Below are 17,985 nucleotides of genomic sequence, written 5' to 3' on the forward strand. Positions count from 1 at the left end.
AGATCCTGAGTCCTGTAGCCCACTTGCCACCAGATGTCCAGGGACTCCTGGACCTGGCGCTGTCCTTGTTGACCCGGGTGACAACCAATCCGGTATAGATTTATTAAAGTTACGTCTCACCATATTGTTGATGGGAGAGGCACTCTTCATCTGGCTCCTCTGGTGAGACCTGTCCAGTATGGTTGGACCTCTGGCATAGCTCTCACCTTCCTCAGAGCACGCAAGCCCCACAACCACGCCAAGGTAGTGCCTCACTGGGGGTTGTTGTTGTTGTTGTTGTTGTTGTTATGCTATCCACACACCAGATGTTATTGACTAGATTTGGTACTTAATTATTGAGCCCTTCCCAAGGGTCTATGATAACTAAAGAAGAATTAAAGATATTGTCATAATATTCGTGCTGTCCCGAGTAGCATGGCCTTCTGTAGCTGATGTGTTGTAATTTTATTGATGCCCAAGGTGTCAAGATGGTGTTCAAGTTCTTTTTGTACTGCACCAAGGGCACCAACAATCACTGGCACCACTATTGTTTTCTTTTTCCAGAGCTGCTCAGTTTCAATTGGAAGGTCCTTGTATTTGGTCATTTTCTCCAGTTGTTTTGTGTCGACTTGTCTATCTTCTGGGATTGCAATATCAATTATCAGAACCTGATTCTTCTTGATGACTGTCAGATCAGATATATTGTGTGCTAAATGCCTATCAGTTTGCATTGAAAATTCCAAAGGATTTTTACCTCTTCATTTTCTGTGACCTTCTCAATTGTATGGTTCCACCAGTTCTTGCTTGCTGAGCAGCAGGGGAGAGAGAAATTGGCAACTCTTAAGGGGTAAAAGCCCAAACGATGGGCAGAAACCCTTGGAAGCTAGCGGTTCTTCAGATATCCAGGGCCCTAATCATTAAAGGCTTTAAAGTTGATAACCAGTAGCTTAAATTGGATCCAGTACAACTCTTTCAAAATAGGTGTAATATGCTCTCAACAAGTGGTTCCAGAAAGGAGCCTAGTCACTGCATTCTGCACCAACTGAAATTTATGAGTATTATTCAAGGGCAGCCCCATGTAGAGCGAACTGCAGTAATCCAGCCATGACGTGACTAAGGCATGGGTAACTAAACTGTGATGTGACATTGTGGCAATCAGGGAAATGATTAAACACAACAACACAAAAAGGCAAGGAACAGAGATAAGGAGCAACCAAGTACAATTCAGGAAGCATATTGTTTTTGATAACGAAAAACACCACTATTCACACTCAGCAATAAGCAAGCTTTTGCAGATGTGCAATATTCTGTACACCCACATGAGCTTTTCTTGATATAATATTTGAATTGGATGTTTTTGATATTTCAAATAATTATAGTAAAATATGTTTTTTTTTTAAAAAAATAGCAAGCTTTGATATCACTTCGACTCAAGGAAAGAATTATTGACCCCTTTATTTGATCAGTTTCCAGGCAGGCCTGACTCATTTTATCTTAATTTATGTCTTGCTGATGTTAATGTGGGTATTACTAAACTGGTTGCTAAATTTTTATATGGGGCTTTGAAACTGACCTCTCGTCATGGGGTTTTATGAGGCTGATTGTGTATCTTTTAGTTATTTTATGCTGTATATTTATCCATGGTAACAATCTAAAGATTTTAATTTTGTTTGGCTTATGGCCGTAAATAAAATGATTGATTGATTGATTGATTGATTGATTGATATCACTAGAATAATGTTCATCTTCATGTTAAGTAGTCAGATGGTAATGCTGACACAATGACAACATTCAGGGCCTCTAGTGATTTATCAACACAAACAGCAAAAACTGGTGCGACTGGTTTCAAAAAAAGGACAACAAATCTACAAAGAATCCAATGATATTACTATCTTAATTCAATATACCTAAATACACAATTACATTGAACAATTACAGACCTGTTTCTAACCCTCCCTTTTTGGGCAAAGTGATAGTATGTGGTGACGTCTCAGCTGCAGAGGGTCTCAGATTATTTAAATTATCTAGATCTCTTTCAATCTGGTTTCTGTCCTAGCTATGGGGCTGAAACTGCCCTGGTCAACTAGTGGATTACCTATTCCGGGAGCTTGATGGGGAGTGTGTTCTTGCTGGTGCTGCTGGACCTCTCAGTGGCGTTCGATAGTATCGACCATGGTTTGATATCATTGACCGCTTCTCGAGTATGTGGACTGGAGGCACTGCTTTTGATTGGCTTTGGTGCTTTCTTGTGGGGAGGATCCAGAAGGTGGTGCTGGGGGACTAATACTCGACTCATTGGCCATTGGCTTGTGGGGCCCCGCAGGGTTTGGTCTTGTCCCCCATGCTGTTCAATGTCTACATGAAACCACTGGGAGAGGTCAACCGGGGACTTGGACTATATTGTCAGCAATGGGCTGGATGTCGGCTAGTAAACTAAGATTGAATCCAGACAAGACAGAGGTGCTGTCATTTGATCAGTAGGAGAGCCAATTGGGATGAAGGGATTCAACCAGTTCTGGATGGGGTTGCACTCCCCTTGAAATAGCAAGTGCATAGCTTGGGAGTACTGCTGGGTTCCGCTCTGCTTTTGGAAGCTCAGGTGGAGGCAGTGGACAGAGGTGCTTTTGCACAGCTTTGGCTGGTGTGCCAGCTGTGTCCCTTTCTCAAGAAGGCAGATCTGGCCACAGTTACCTGGTTAGAGTGTTGGACTAGGACTGAGAAGACCTGAGTTCGAATCCCCATTCAACCATGAAACTCACTGAGTGACTTTGGGCCAGTCATGTATTTCTCAGCCTAACTTACCTCACAAGGTTGTTGTGAGGATAAAAATAACCATGTACACCGCTCTGAGCTCCTCGGTGGAAAAGTGGGATATAAGTATGAAAATAAATAAATTACTGTAACACAATCTAAGTGGGTCTGCCCATGAAGGATATTTGGAAACTGGAGCTAGTGCTAAATGCAGCAGCTAGGATTTTACCTAGAGCTGCCTGTTGGGATAATATTATACCCGTTCTGAAAGAACGGCACTGGCTACCAGTTTGTGTTTCTAGGTCCAATTCAAGCAGGGGCGTAACTATAATAGGGCAAGGGGAGACAGTTGTCTGGGGGCCCACTGCCTTGGGGAGCCCCCCAGAGGCAAGTCACATGACTGACTCCGCCAGCCATGCACCCGCCCGGGCTTCCTTCAGTTGTATTCATCCTCCGAAATTGATGTGAGTGTTAAGACCTGCAGCAACCAGAACAGCATGTCTTTCTCTAGGACCATTAAATGACTTGCATTGTCCACAATTTACAAAACCTTTAAAACAATAATTTAGGATGATGTTCTATTGTGGCACATAGGAGATATAGATATAATTTTACTTCAGTGAGGGTGGGGTCTCTGGGCCCACTCTTGTCTCTGGGCCCACTCCAACCTTGCTATGCCCCTGAATTCAAGGTGCTGGTTTTGACCTTGAAAGACCTTAACGGTTTGGGCCCTGGATACCTTAGGGACTGCCCGCTCCCAAGGGTTTCTGCCCGCTTGACGAGGTCATTGGAGCAGGCTCTGCTCCATGGGCCGATGGTGAGAGAGGCTCAGCTGTCGAATATGTGGGACAGGGCCTTCTCAGTCATTGCCCCCAGGATTTGGAATGCTCTCCTGGCTGGCATCCACTGCTCAGTTTCCATGACAGTTTTTAGGAGGCATGTAAAGACGTGGCTCTTCACCCAAGCTTTTAAATGAAAGTAATGTTTTTTGCTGCTGCTGCTTTGTGTTTTATGTATTACTATTTTTATATGTTTTTAAATTTTTTAGAGATATTATTTTATATTATCTGTACTTTTGTATTTTAATTGTGCATTGTTTTAATTATATTGTAAACCTCTTTGAGATTATTTTAATAAAACTGGTATATAAATTGAACAATAAATAAACAAATAAATTTTGTAAATGGTTTTTAAAGTATTGTAATTAGTTTTAAATGGTTTTTAATTATTTTGTTTTTATATTGTTTTAGCACTGTGTTTTAAATGGTGTGCGTTTATATGTCTTTTTAAATTTGTTGTAGACTGCCCAGAGCCTTTGGATGGGGCGGTTTATAAATGTAATGAATAAAAATAATAAACAATAATAAACAAACAAACATATAAATAAATAAATGTGGTGGAGTCCTATAGTTTTTAGCGGGATGTGTCCAAAATCCAATCTCAGCAATATCCAGAATTGTATTAAGATTCCAAAAGGAAATGATTCATTTATGCAAGGAAGGCAATGGATATCCACAATGGATGTCCACTAGATCCAATTAATGAAGTTGTACTCAATAATTTCACCAATCCAGAGGAAAGAGATGGAGCCACGTAACTATCTTATTGCCATGGTACAATTCAAACTGGGCTCGGTGTGATTCAAACTCTGAGTGTCCCCCTCTTTTCAGGGGCTGGTCCAGTTCAAACTTGAACTGCTCGAACTAGGCCGACTGGAACCCTTTTTGCATGCTTCTGAAACAAATAGCATGCCAGACTATGAAGCTATTCACACAAGCTGGCAAAACTGGGCTGCGGAAGCCCAGCCTGGTTCTGCCTGCACGTGTGCACTGCTGGAATTGGGCCCGATCCTGGCAGCGCCTCGGTGGCAAACATGCCTAAGCAGCCACCCTCCAAAACGAGAGTAGGAGATTGAGTGCTTGTTATTGGAGCTCGGGGGGGTTGGGGTTGGGGCAACACGGGATGATGCCTCAAAGCACCCTGGCCCTCCAAGTCGTCTGGGCAGGCGATCCACCCACTGAAGAGGACACCCTCAATCATCTGTGGGGAGGTAAGCTCTTTAGGGCTTCCTCCCAGCTAACCCTCTTGTCCTTTCTCACTGCTCGTGAGAAAGGACTCTATATCTATGGCTGTCGTAAGCACTATAGAATGGAAACAGGAATAACAAATGAAACCTGTGACAAAAATGTTGTGTCAGATCTGAAATCTCCCCACATACTTCTAAGTTGTTGGCTCTGCCCTGTTGACTGACAGGAGGAGAAGAACCTCCTTTCAGAACCTTTGTTCAAGCATTCTCTGCAGCTGCAAAGCATATGTGTTCTCTGCTTCTTCAGGAGTGTTTTTGGTACTGGGGGAAGATCTGGTCTCCCAACCCAAAAGCAACAACAACAACAAAAACAATGGATGGAGCCAGCGTGGTGTAGTGGTTAGAGTGCTGGACTAGTACCAGGGAGACCCGAGTTCAAATCCCCATTCAGCCATGATACTTGCTGGGTGACTCTGGGCCAGTCACTTCTCTCTCAGCCTAACCTACTTCACAGGGTTGTTGTGAGGAGAAACCTAAGTATGTAGTACACTGCTCTGGGCTCCTTAGGAACATAGGAAGCTGCCATATACTGAGTCAGACCATTGGTCTATCTAGCTCAGTATTGAGCTAGATAGGACAGGCAGATAGGACAGGCAGCAGCAGATAGGACAGGAGCTAGATAGGACAGGCAGCAGCTTCTCCAAGGTTGAAGGCAGGAATCTGTCTCAACCCTATCTTGGAGAAGCCAGGGAGGGAACTTGAAACCTTCTGCTCTTCCCAGAGCTGCTCAATCCCCTGAGGGGAATATCTTACAGTGCTCACACTTTTAGTCTCCCTTTCATATGCAACCAGGGTAGACCCTGCTTAGCTAAAGGGACAAGTCATGCTTGCTACCACAAGACCAGCTCTCCTCTTCCTTGGAGGAAGAGTGGGATATAAAATGTAAACAACAGCAACAACAACAACAAAACATTTTTGGGTATGCCTTGTGGTCCTCACCAACACACCCCAATTCCTCCAGCCCTTAACTGGAGCATGCAGAGGTTCTGTGCCTGTCCACACATACTCAGCTGACAGTAATTTATATACTACAAATTGCAGAAATTTGAGATCCTTGTGGACGGAGAACCAAAGCGCTTGCGGGCAAGTGGGAGGTACTGGCAGAGTGCCTCAGATATGTCAGTGTTCAAACATATTGAAGGGGGAAAAACTTGAAGGAACTTCCAGCCCCCCAGCCCCCCCCCCCAACTGCCCACATGTTAGCCAATGGGATGGGATGTTTGTGAACTCAGACAATATGTGAGTGTAGGTGGGTAAATGTGATGGAACTGTGGTGAGAGGGAGGAAAGCTTGAAGAAAAACAGCAGGAAATGTATCAGCTTAAAGAGCATTCCCTCAAGACAGTCACAACCCATTCTACTTCTCAGGAGGAAAGGTGTATAAAACTCTTGTTTTCTCATTTTACCACTTTGTGTTTGTGAAGGGGAAAGTGTTTGAAAAGGAGCTGGGACTGACCTCCAGTGCCCCTCCCCATCAAAGCACCCAGAAAACAGTAAACGTTCTGAGGGGGAAAGATGTCTAAAACTCTTGTTTCCCCCCCACTAGCATTTCACAGCTTTGTGTTTCTGAAGGAGAAGGAATTTGAAAAGGAACTAGGTCTGAGCACCTAGTCTTGTACGCCATGGACATACTGCAACATTCTGTTGTGGATCCAACTTGTATATTAATAGATACATTCCTACATGGTTTTTCATCATGTGCTAGGTGTGCGGTGTTTGATCATGAGCTAGCAATATTCAACTAAAGCACGAAGCTCTTGCAGAAAATTCAGAGTTAGGTGATAAAGTTTCAATGATCCATATAGGAAACAAGTTTTTTTGTTTTTAAAAAAAGTTTATTCAATGACCCACAGGGCAAACAAGATGGTGTAGCAGGAATTCCTCTGGAACCTTGCCCTCCCTTCCTGATCCAGTACTGACCCAAAAAGGATTGACCAGGTTCCCGCAAAAAGGCTTGCTGTCCAACAACTGAAGCAAACAGCAAGGATGTGTGTGCTAAACATTAGTCTTTATTCACGTACCGTGAAGTCACAGCACACGTCAAGAATTTGGCACACACTGTGTACAGAAGTTTTCTTACTCTTCAGTTTTATAGGTTACAAACAAGCAAGCAGGCAAGTCAAAAACAAATCAGACAGGCTCTACATACATATTTTTGTCATAAAATAGATATATACATACATTGCCAGCCAATCTTGGCACATGCTATTATTTTTCTCTTTCTTATCAGTCTGGGTGAATAGACAGTGTATTCATAAGGTGCCAACTAGCCTTGGCTACATGAGCCTATGAGTTTGGCCTATCTGCCCTCCCTACTTCCTTATCGGTATTTTCTGGTATCTTCGTGTGCCAAAAATGTTTCTTCTGTTGCTGAGTGGAGTTTTCTCATACCCTCTGGCTACATTCAGTACTTCCTTTGTATTTACTATCTCTTTAGCTGAAAGCCTCACATTTTTAAAACTTGTACAGCAAACTTCATTCTGGCCTGTCAGCTTTTGCTAAAAACTTGAATCAACTTTTTTACATTTATTGATTATTGATGAGCTGAACTAGACAATTCCCTATCAATGGTACAGTTGCAGCGGAAGAATCCTTCATCCATATTATGAATGGGGCACACAACGATGAGACTCTACACCTGTGCATGCATCTCTAGAGAGGGGGAGTTATGTGTGTGAAGAGGCTGTCCTTGAAGCCAAAGTGAGTTCTGGAAGCCTATGTCCTGTGCTGTGTGTGAGGAGCGATTCTGAAGACAAGGCCTTTGATAATAAATATATAAATAACACTTTGTTTCTCTCAAACTGAATCACTCTTGAATAATCTGTCTGTCCGAGCTACTGGAGGAGACCACAAAGCAAAGCTACATAACACTCTGCATATCCAAAATCAATTGCTCGTGAGTAAATAGCAGGCCTCTTGCCTTCCTTCAGCTTAACCGCCAGCCTTGGCCAGCTGTGAGTTTATGCCGAAGCACTACTCTAATTCCCTGGCAGAAGAAATGAAGCATGGATGAGCAACTTAGTATTTGGGGTGTGGAAATTGTTGTATTCATAAAACTGCAGTTTTCTTGCATACCTCAAGGGTTTGTGAACCCCTCCTGGCCTTTCTTTTGTTTCCCCCCTATCCACCCCCAGCACAGTACCTCCAGTGACTGTTGCTGGTGTCTATCTTATGTTTCTTTTTAGTTTGTGAGCCCTTTGGGGACAGGGATCCATCTTATTTATTTATTATTTCTCTGTGTAAACTGCCCTGAGCCATTTTTTGGAAGGATGGTATAGAAATAAAATAAATACATACATACATACATACATACATACATACTGCATTCACATGCAGAATACCCGCTTTGGGGGAGGGGGGAAGAGGGCATAATAATAATAATTACAGGGTTGTATAAAGATTATGAAATAATGTGTGCAAAATACCCTTAGCACTTGGAAAAAATGTTATATAAATGGAGACTCTTATGTTGTCAGAACTTGGGATCACTCAATAAAATTGACTGGCAGGGTTGCCAACATTTCATTGCCAGAATGAGGGACACAAATTGAGGGGGGGCTGGCTGGGGCCCCCGGGAGGTGTATGCAGTGGTAATCAAGAGCCTGAGTGTCATTGACGTATATGTAATTGAATTAGATGCTATTGAATAATGCCAGCATTGTTGTTATTTAGAACATATTCAAGTTACACCACTTTTCAACCAAAAACTTCTCAAAATAAGAAGCTGCTTGCCCCGCCACCAATATGGTTAATAAAAGAAAAGCAGGTGAAATAGCATTTCTTTAACATATCAGGATAATATTTCTTGGCCTTTCAGTACTTTACAAATGAGACTGTCTCAACAGCTGTGCAGCAAGGAGAAGCACTTTGTATATCCCTCGGGAACTCACCTGCTCCTTCATAGGCTGGTGAATAATAAACATGCAAGAGCCTTATAAAAACCTCAGATCTTTTTTTGAAAGAGCTATTATTTCCTTCCAGCAGTTCGGAGTTAAAATGGCCTACATGAAGTTGTGGTTGCTCATAGGATTATCTGCATATGCTCTGGAGCATGTATCCACCGAAGAAGCAGAGGAGGAGGAGGAGGTTGGAGAAGAAGAATGCAGACTGCTTGGGAAATTTGATTTGCGTGGCTATGTGGAAGCAGAAAACCACATGCATGTTATAGGAGGGATGTTCCCAATACACTTCAGGACCATCCTTGAAGATGATCCAACTAGCACACCTCCTAATTCCCCTAAATGTGAAGGGTAAGCTCTTTTTCCTCTGACACTATTGGTTCTTGAAAAATAATGGTGACAATGGGTGTATTATAACTGGGATCTGGAAACCAAGCCCTGTGAGGAACTGTTGAAGCAACGGGGTATGTTTAGCCTGGAGCAGAGACGACTAAATGCGGGGTGGGTTAGTGGATGTATGGTAGCCATCTTAAATATGTGAAGAGCTGCCTCATTCATAAAAGAAAGAGCAGATCTGTTCTCTGTTGCTCCAGAGGGCAGCTCTCGAACCAAGGGGTTGAAATGGCAAGGAGGCAGATTTAGGCTAGACATTAGGAATAATGTCCTAACTGTAAGAGCTGTTCGACTGTGCAACCATATGCCTTGTTCAGTGGCATGCTGTCTTTCTCAAGAGGTTTTCAGACAGAGGTTGGACAATCATCTGTCAGGGATGCTGCATCCAACTCTAACATTCTATGATTCTACGATATACAAAAAGCATTTTTGTATACAAAAAGCAGACAGGCAATATTGTTTGAGAGACATAAGGCTAGGCAATATTGTTTGGTCCAATTTGGGCACCCCTGTTTTGTGGCCGACATGCGTTTGAGCCACTATCATCCCTGATCAAACAGATTTAGAAGGTTTTTGAAATCTTTTACAAAAGCTGTGGATAGGGCAAAGTGTGGGGTGAGTCTGTACATCGGAGGCAATACTACATCTCTTGTACTAACTTCAGCTCACTGGGGAAAAGGCTTATTTTTGGTCTCCAGCCTGAGAAGTACCAGTACTTCTCAAGTAAAATGAATATGAATCAAAATAAGCCAAGGAGGTGAACCAAGAGTAACAAAGGAAGAGGAATGGAGGAGATGGGTGAGATTCACTTTGTACAGCAATCCACCTTTGACTTGTCTGACAAGAGCAAATGCTTTGGACAGCATGGTTTATTATTTTTACTTGTTATCTGCACTTCCTCTAGGAAGCGCAAGGCAGCTTATATGGTCTCCTCTTTTATCCTCATAACAACCCTGTGTGGTGGGTTAGGCAGAGAGAAATCTATTGGCCAAAGGTCACCCAGTGGACTTCATGGCTGAGCAGCCGGGCTTTTTGAAGTATGCAGCCAGACACAAAATATGAAGCTCTTTTTTTAAAAAACTGCATTTGTAAAAGAGCATTTGTGCAGTTCAAAGATGCAAGTTGTACAAAAGTTGAAGTGTGTTAGATGATGCAAGAAGTGACTGATAACAACGAGAAAAGTAAAATGAGCAGTCTTGTCTCCTCTGGAACCCAGACCATGATCAAGCGTCAGGGGTGTAGCTACAATTGAAAAGGGGGTGGGGATGTCCCTGGGCCCCTGAGAAAGAAGGGACCTTGCATCTGAGCAATAGTTTGTTCTTTGCTTCTGCATCTCTGAAGAAGAAGGCGGGAAGGTGGAGAGGACAGAAGTCCATCTTCAATTTTTGTCCCAGGGTCCACTGCAATCTTGTTATACCCCTGTCGAGTGCAACAATTTCTCCTCCCTTTGCCAGGGATGCTTTCCAAAGACTCTACTGTTACTCCCCACCAGGCCTGTCCTTAGGGCAGGGCCACTGGGGTGATTGCCCTGGGCCCCATGCCTGGATGGGCCCCAGAGCGGTGGCAGGCCCGCCCCCACCATAGGTGTCATGATGGGAGCTGAGGCAGGGCACAAGGCTGCCAGTGCCGACCCAAGCGGAGAGGCAGGCTGCACGCCACAGTCCTCACAGAGTCTTCACCAATGAATATAGCATTCTTCTGCAACAGTGTGGTCAAATTCCCAGTTCTGAGGTAGACTTCTAAATGTCATGGAATGTGAATCAAGGTGACGAAAGATGTGTGCACTAAGGAAAAAGCACGATTGTGTGTTGTATGCTGGATGTACAAATTTACTCACACACCATTGTGCATTTCAACATTTTTGTTTTTTGTTTTAAAAAACACGCTACTGAGCAGGGATTTGAACCCAAGTCTAACCAGTCCTAGAAGCTATTCTCACAAGAAGCGAAAACCAGGGTAGGGAGGCCCAGCCCAGTTCTTCCGGCATGTGAGAACCTCTGGGAGTGGCGGTGGCATGGCAGCAAGCCCTCTAAAGTAGCCCGCCACTTAACCTGGGTTTTGGGTGAGAGCGTGCCCCCCAAACGGGCTAACTGATTGTGTGTCAGTCACAGCTTCCTGCAGCCATGGCTGGCACACTCGGGGAGGAAGGGGACTTCCAGTAATGCACTGTGCACTTACGTGGGGCATTATTGGGGCTCCGGGGGCGGGGCGCTTCCCTGCACAGGGGTGCAGTAAGTCTTTTGCTGCCCATAGGTGGCCAAGGATTTGCTGCCGCTGCAGCGATGGTAGGGTGGTGGGAGAAAGCCCCCCTTTTTTCTCCTTAAAAACTGGCTCTGTGTGCGGCGGGATTAGGTCAGCGAAGTCGGGGAGGGGCTGAGGGGAATGTCCCCCCTTTACCTTTAAAACACCGTGCAGGTGACGGGGCTTCAGCAGCTGCAGCAGGATGGGTGGTAGTAGACCCAGGAGAAAGTCTCCCTTTTTAGCAATGCCGCTGCATAATGCCGCTGCACGGGCGGCAAGGGCAGCGAGGGAGAGCTCCTTCCATGCCCCTCCTTCCCTCCCTCCCTCCCTTCCCAATGACTGCATGGCCTGTCTGCAGTCCCTTAGGGATGAGAAGTCTCCCAGTTTTTGATTGTATGTGAGCAAACAACTAGATAAGAGCAGGGGCATAGCTAGGGGAGAGGGGACCCATGTTCACCCCTCTCCCCTGGGGCCCCTTGGAGTGAGGTAGATAATGAAGAAAATAGGGAGGGGTGGAGCTGAGGGGCTGAGGCTCTTTGAACCCATTCGCTCAATTATAGCTACATCCCTCAGTAAGAGAAATGGGGAGTGATTGTGTGTGAGGCTGAAGCTGGGTAGAACAGAGCCATCCTATCCAGCTCTTGTACCCAGCACTTTAACAAGATAGGAGGAAAAGCCATCCTACCCAGCTCCTGCCTCACACATGATCACTCCTCTTATCTTGTCGTTTGCTCACACATGATTGGAAACCGGGAGTGCAAATAGCTCCCTAAGCTGGATAGGGCACTTGTTTACAATCATGTGAACCTGCCTAGTTTCTGAATAGGATTACAAATGCTGCCTTCCAACCAAATAATACTGGTTAGGATGCAGTAGCTATTATGATGACGAGGGTCATTGAATTACATTTTTGCTGACAAATTCTAGAAGAGTAGCTATGTTAGGTTGGATCTATCCATGCATCAGAATGAACTGGTAGAATGCACTGCACCACTTGAGATCACAGGTAGGAGAATCACATCACTGAATGGGTTCCAATGATAAGAAGTGAACTCCCCATAAATAGAGGGAACAGCACAGTAAGCAAAGGGCAGAAATGTTTTCCCTGATGTATTGGTTTTCTACATGTAGGGACTCTAACACTTCAGCTTTCTGCCATCTCCTTTCCACCTCATTCTACTGTATTTATTATTCTGCTGGGGATTAAGCTGCCCCAACCTCAATCCATAGCTAGGGATGTGCAAACAGGTTTGATGTTGAATGGATTCAATTTGACAGTTCGCGGTCGAAATGAACCACCGCCTGTTTGGACTGACCCTGGATTGACCCCACCACTGGCCGTTCAGGGGGATTGCAAGTCATTTTTAAAAAAAAGTACTTACCCCCGGGAGGGGGGTTTTCTGAGGCTGCAGTGGGGTCCACGGAGGTTCCCCCACCCCACGTCAACCTCCATTATGCAGCAAATAACCCGGTTCGGGCATTCTTCAGCCTGTTCAGGTCTCACCCCATTTTGGAGGCCACCGTGCATGCCCAATGGGACTCTGGGTCCTGGCCCAGGCCATGCAGAAGCCCATTGGGCATGCCCGATGGCCTACAAAATGGCCACCATGACAGGAGCGAGGCCCAGAACAGGCCGAAGACTGCCTGAACAGGGTGATTTGCTGCATAATGTAGGCCGGAGAGGGGAGGGGCAATCTCCGAAGACCCCTGCAGCCTCAGATAAGGCCCCCGTATGGGATGAGTACAATTTTTAAAAAATCTTTTAATTAATTTATTTTTAAAAATAAATAAATAAGTTTGTGTGTTTCGGTCTGATGCTGAACTGAACTGGGGTGGGTGGGGTTCAGTTCGATAACTGACCATTGAACCTGTTTGCACAAAGGGGGTGTGGCCTGATTGCCTGAAGGCCTTCTCCAGTCCTCCCCCCTTTAATTTCCAGGCAGCCTTTTCCTCTCCAGTGAGGGAGAGGAAGGGAAATAAATGCTGTCAGGCAGCAAACACTACTTGAAATGAGATGGGGAGAGCTTGCACACACGCACGGGGCAAAAATGGCAGGGCCACCGGGCGTGCCAAACATAGGCCGCCGTTTGCATCAATGATGCAGTGTACACTGTCACAAGATCTGGTGATGGCCACTAGCTCATAGTGTTAGAAAGGGAATTGATGTAAGATAGGGCTGTTAATGGCTACTGATCATGGTGACTGTGTGCTACCTCCAGGTTCAAAGGCACTATGTATACCAGTTGCTGGGGAGCAATTGTGGGAGAAGGCCTTTGCCTTCATCTCCTGCTTGTAGGCCTCCCAGAAGCATCTGGTTAGCCAGTTTGGGAAACAGGATGCCAGATTAGATGGGCCTTTGGTCTGATCCGGCAGGAGGACTCTTCTTCTGAGAAGAGTCTGCCAGTTTTGCATGCCAGAAGAAACAAATGACTTAGGCCATGAGGCTGCTTTGAAAAGAGGGATTGACTCCAAAAGGTACTACATACAAGAAGTCATGATTATAATTACCTCTCTTTGGAGAACGGTTTCAAATTAACGGATCCTGCACATTTCGAACCAAACAAAGAGCCTCCTTGTCAGGGAATTTCAATTCCTCTCAAGTGCCCTTGCAGGATTGCCCTGATTGTGTGGGAGCTGGTGCAGCAGGGAAATGACTTGACTAGCAAACCAGAGGTTGCCGGTTCGAATCCCCACTGGTATGTTTCCAGACTATGGGAATCACCTATATCAGGCAGCAACGACATAGGAAAGATGCTGAAAGGCATCATCTCATATTGCGTGTGAGATGGAAATGGTGAACCCCTCCTGTATGCTACCAAAGACAACCACATGGCTCTGTGGTTGCCAGAAGTTGACATTGACTTGACGACACACTTTACCTTTAATATAATGCATACATAAAGTATGCAGTACTTTTCGGATCAGTCCTTCTTGTTTGCCTGACAGCATAAATCCACAACTGCTGAAGGCACTAGAACTGAATGCCATCATTTGCTGCTTGGCCATCTCCTTTTGTTAAGCAGATTCCAAATGGATGTTTCTCAAGTGGTTTTCTAATGGCTCTCATCCTGGATGGAAGAAACTACAGATGGATAAAGAAAACCACAAATAATGAGATCTTATGAGGATTGGGTGGTTAGGTTCCTTGAGCTTAAAAAAAAAACACCACTAAAAAGCAGGGATGGCAGAAATAAGGGCATAGTACCTTGTTCTCCACGAATGCCCCCCACAATTCCCCAAATCTTATTTTTCTTTTTTTTTTAAGAGCCACAAAAAAAGAGCCGCTCTTTGCTTGGAGGAAAGAGCGGGATATAAATGTAATAACAAACAAACAAACAAACAATAAAATGGCTCTGTGCTTCGAAATTGCAGCCAGAAATGACATTGAAGTCATTTCTGTCCACTTAGGAAAGAAAAAATAGATGAAAATTGCCTATATTTCATGCCATGGATAAAGAAAATGGGTCTCTATGACCCATCTGCAGATATATGAAACTGCAATCCACGAAACTGCAGATAACAAGGTTCTCCTGTATGAAGAATCTTGTAAGATTCAGGTATCCAACCAGAGGGGAGGGACTGAAGATGACAACATCCTGTCCCCCTTGCCTTTCCACCCCCTGTGGAAGTTGTCTTTGTAAAGAAAGAACAGTTTGGAAACAGCTGCTGCGTGAAAGAGATGTATAGTCTGATTTTGGGGAAGAGTGTGGAATGCAGATGCCAGGAAGGAGGCTAGGAGGACCTTATAGGGTGCAGAGATGTCTTTCTGGGAACCTGATATAACATATTGCTGACACTTAGAAATGTTCTGCTCTCTTCCAACTTCATCCAGTGCTCAGCTTGTATATTTCTGTAAATAAACCAAATACTACATGATCTCTCCTTCATAGGAAGTCGGAATTTCAAGTAACTCCTGAAACCTCTCACTGCTCAGAGAAGTGGAGTTGGAGGGCATGTAATAATAGGTCTGTTCATACGACTGTTAAGTGGGTAGGACAAGCATCCTATCCAACTCCAGCTGCTGTGTGTGCTCCCAATTTTTGGTTGTGTGCAAGTGAAAATCAAGGTAGAAAAGTGGGGAGCATGATCGTCTGCTAAGCCCTAGCTGGATACCCATATTCTATCTCCAGCTTCTGAACAAGGTAGAAGAAAAAAACGTCCTACCCAAGTGAGGCTTAGCAGATGATAATGCTCCCCACCTTCTACCTTGATTTTTACTTGCACACAAGAGAAAATTTGGAGTGTCTGCAGCTCCTGAAGGTAAGTAGGACACTTGACCTACTTACTTAATGTATGAACAAGCCAGATATATGTATCATGGCTTCCAAGTTGCATGTGTCTGTCTCTCTGCTTGTCAGTGTGATGGGATGTCCTGATCACTGGTGGTTTACAACTTCTTATTTATTTATTTATTTATTTATTTTCTATACTGCCTAATATAGAAATCTCTAGGAGGCGTACAGATTAAAATATTAAAATATTATATAAAATATAAAACATTAAAAATTCATTAAAAAGATAAAAATCACAATAGATAACAACACCTTAAAATTATAATTTAAATTTCAGTTAAAAGCCTGGGGAAACATATCTATCTATCTGGTGTGGCAGTGAGCCCTCTTAAGTGGCTCACCACTTAACCTAGGTTTCAGGTGCAAGAGTGCCCGAAAACTGGGTCAACGGATTGTGTGTCAATGCTGCGCGGCTCCATGCTGCAGCAACTCACAAGTAGCCCCCCAATGGGGAGGCTACAACGAGACTCTTGGCTTTGGGAGGTTCCCCAGAATGCCTCGCACACTCACGTGGGGCATTCTGGGGTCGAGGAGGCCCTCAAACCCCACCGCCCCAACTGGCTCCGTCATGGAGATGGTAATAATCTGGGTGGCCATCCGATCCCGCCACCCAGAGCAGGCTAGCCAATCATCTGTGGGGAGAGAGGGTCAAACCCACTCTCCCTTCTAACTTCTTTTAGGCTCTCCACACTGCTCATGAGGAGAGCCTTTCTGTGTTTTCTGAAGCTTTAGGTTTTCTTTAAAGTAAAAGATTTTCAGAGCTCTCTCAATCTGTGATATATTTCCCCTCAGGCTAGAGAGGAAGTGAGAGTTGCCTCAGGTGCAGCCCTTCCATGAGGTGGGGTGGTAGCCTCAGGCAGGTGATTACTGGGGCACCAATAAAGCAGAAGATGCCCTCCCCCCTTTAAAAAAGAGAGAAATAAGGAGAGTGCATGCAGGGGGGAGTTTTGGCACCCTGGCTCATGCTCACAGATGTCTTGAGCTGCCACTGAATTGCCCTTAACTTGTTCTTGGTTCTTCCCAGGAAATATGACACAATCAGCCAGTAACAACCAGTGAGGCCGACTACAGGAGGACGGCGCGGGTGGTGGGATATAGTTTTAAGCGAAGGCAAGCTTAGCTGCTCTAAACCCAGCATCCCATGGAGAGGATGCTTCACCCCCACTGCTCAGCTAGCTTTGAGGCAAGTTTTTCTGACCCCTCAAATAGCCATCACAAACTAGCTGAGTGGTGGGATGGGACACCCGCACTGCAGGATGCTGGGTCAGTTGCCACCAGTTCCCATAGAATTTTGGGTGCTGGTGAGTTTGCCTTTACTTAAAGCTGTCAGCAATCTGGCCACCCGGAAGGGAAATCCAGGAAGATAGTCCACAATACAAACTGGGCTGCAGAAGCAAAACACAGCTTGGAATAGTTCTCTATATCTGGCTTGGGCTGAAAGCTGTCGATGCAAGGGTTGACAAATGTTGTCTTCCAGCAGCTAACAGAAAGCTGTTGACGTGCTTTATAGTCCAAGCTGATAACTCCCAGCTGGCAGGGATTCAATACTTATCAGCCCTCTGCAAGAGGCGTTTACTCCTCCTGATAGTTTCCAGCTGTGCTCTTTGCCTTGTAATATGCTTTTGCTGTGGAGTCAGTGGGGGTTGCCTGCACAGCTCATCTTCCAGTCTGTCCGTCGCTGTCTCTGCTGCCTCAGACTGCAGTGCCTGCTCTGAAACATCAGCTGGACCTTCCTCAGCCGTCTCTTGGGAACTGACAGCCAGGTGCTGCCCCTCAGGCACCCCTACATTGGCTGAAAGGCTGTCAGCTTCCCCTTCCTCCTCGCTATCTGAGATTGAGGGCATGACAAAAGCTGTATCCCACCACAGCCTCCCACCCCCATGGCAGGCCTTAGCAGCTTCTACTGTAATCAGCCAGCATCTAGTGGCTCTGTTCATATTGCTTCAGCTACTAGAGAGAGGGCCTTTTTCTTTGATAGCACCTAAATTGTGAAACTCCTCCTCCATTCATGTCCTCCTGGGACTTTTACACACAGCCGACTTTACCACGAGTTTACTAGGAGGCTTTACTGCGAACTCGAAGTTGTCCCCCAAAAGTGACACAAATAGTGGATTTTTTTTTACCCCGGATATAAATCAGGCTACATGTGCTGTGGAAAACTGAGATTGTGTGTGAACTCCTCCCCAATAACTCGCAGGGACTTCGGGGTAAATCTTCTTGATATGTGAATGCACCCTCTCCATTCTGGAGGAGATGAGAGTTAAAGGGCTTTAAAAGCCCTGTGTGAAAAACTTCCTGGCACCTTTGCTGTTAATTTTTAGGACCAGGCTAAGCCAATCTTGTTC

Source organism: Hemicordylus capensis, chromosome 3 (genome assembly GCF_027244095.1).
Source record: "Hemicordylus capensis ecotype Gifberg chromosome 3, rHemCap1.1.pri, whole genome shotgun sequence".
NCBI classification, from domain to species: domain Eukaryota; kingdom Metazoa; phylum Chordata; class Lepidosauria; order Squamata; family Cordylidae; genus Hemicordylus; species Hemicordylus capensis.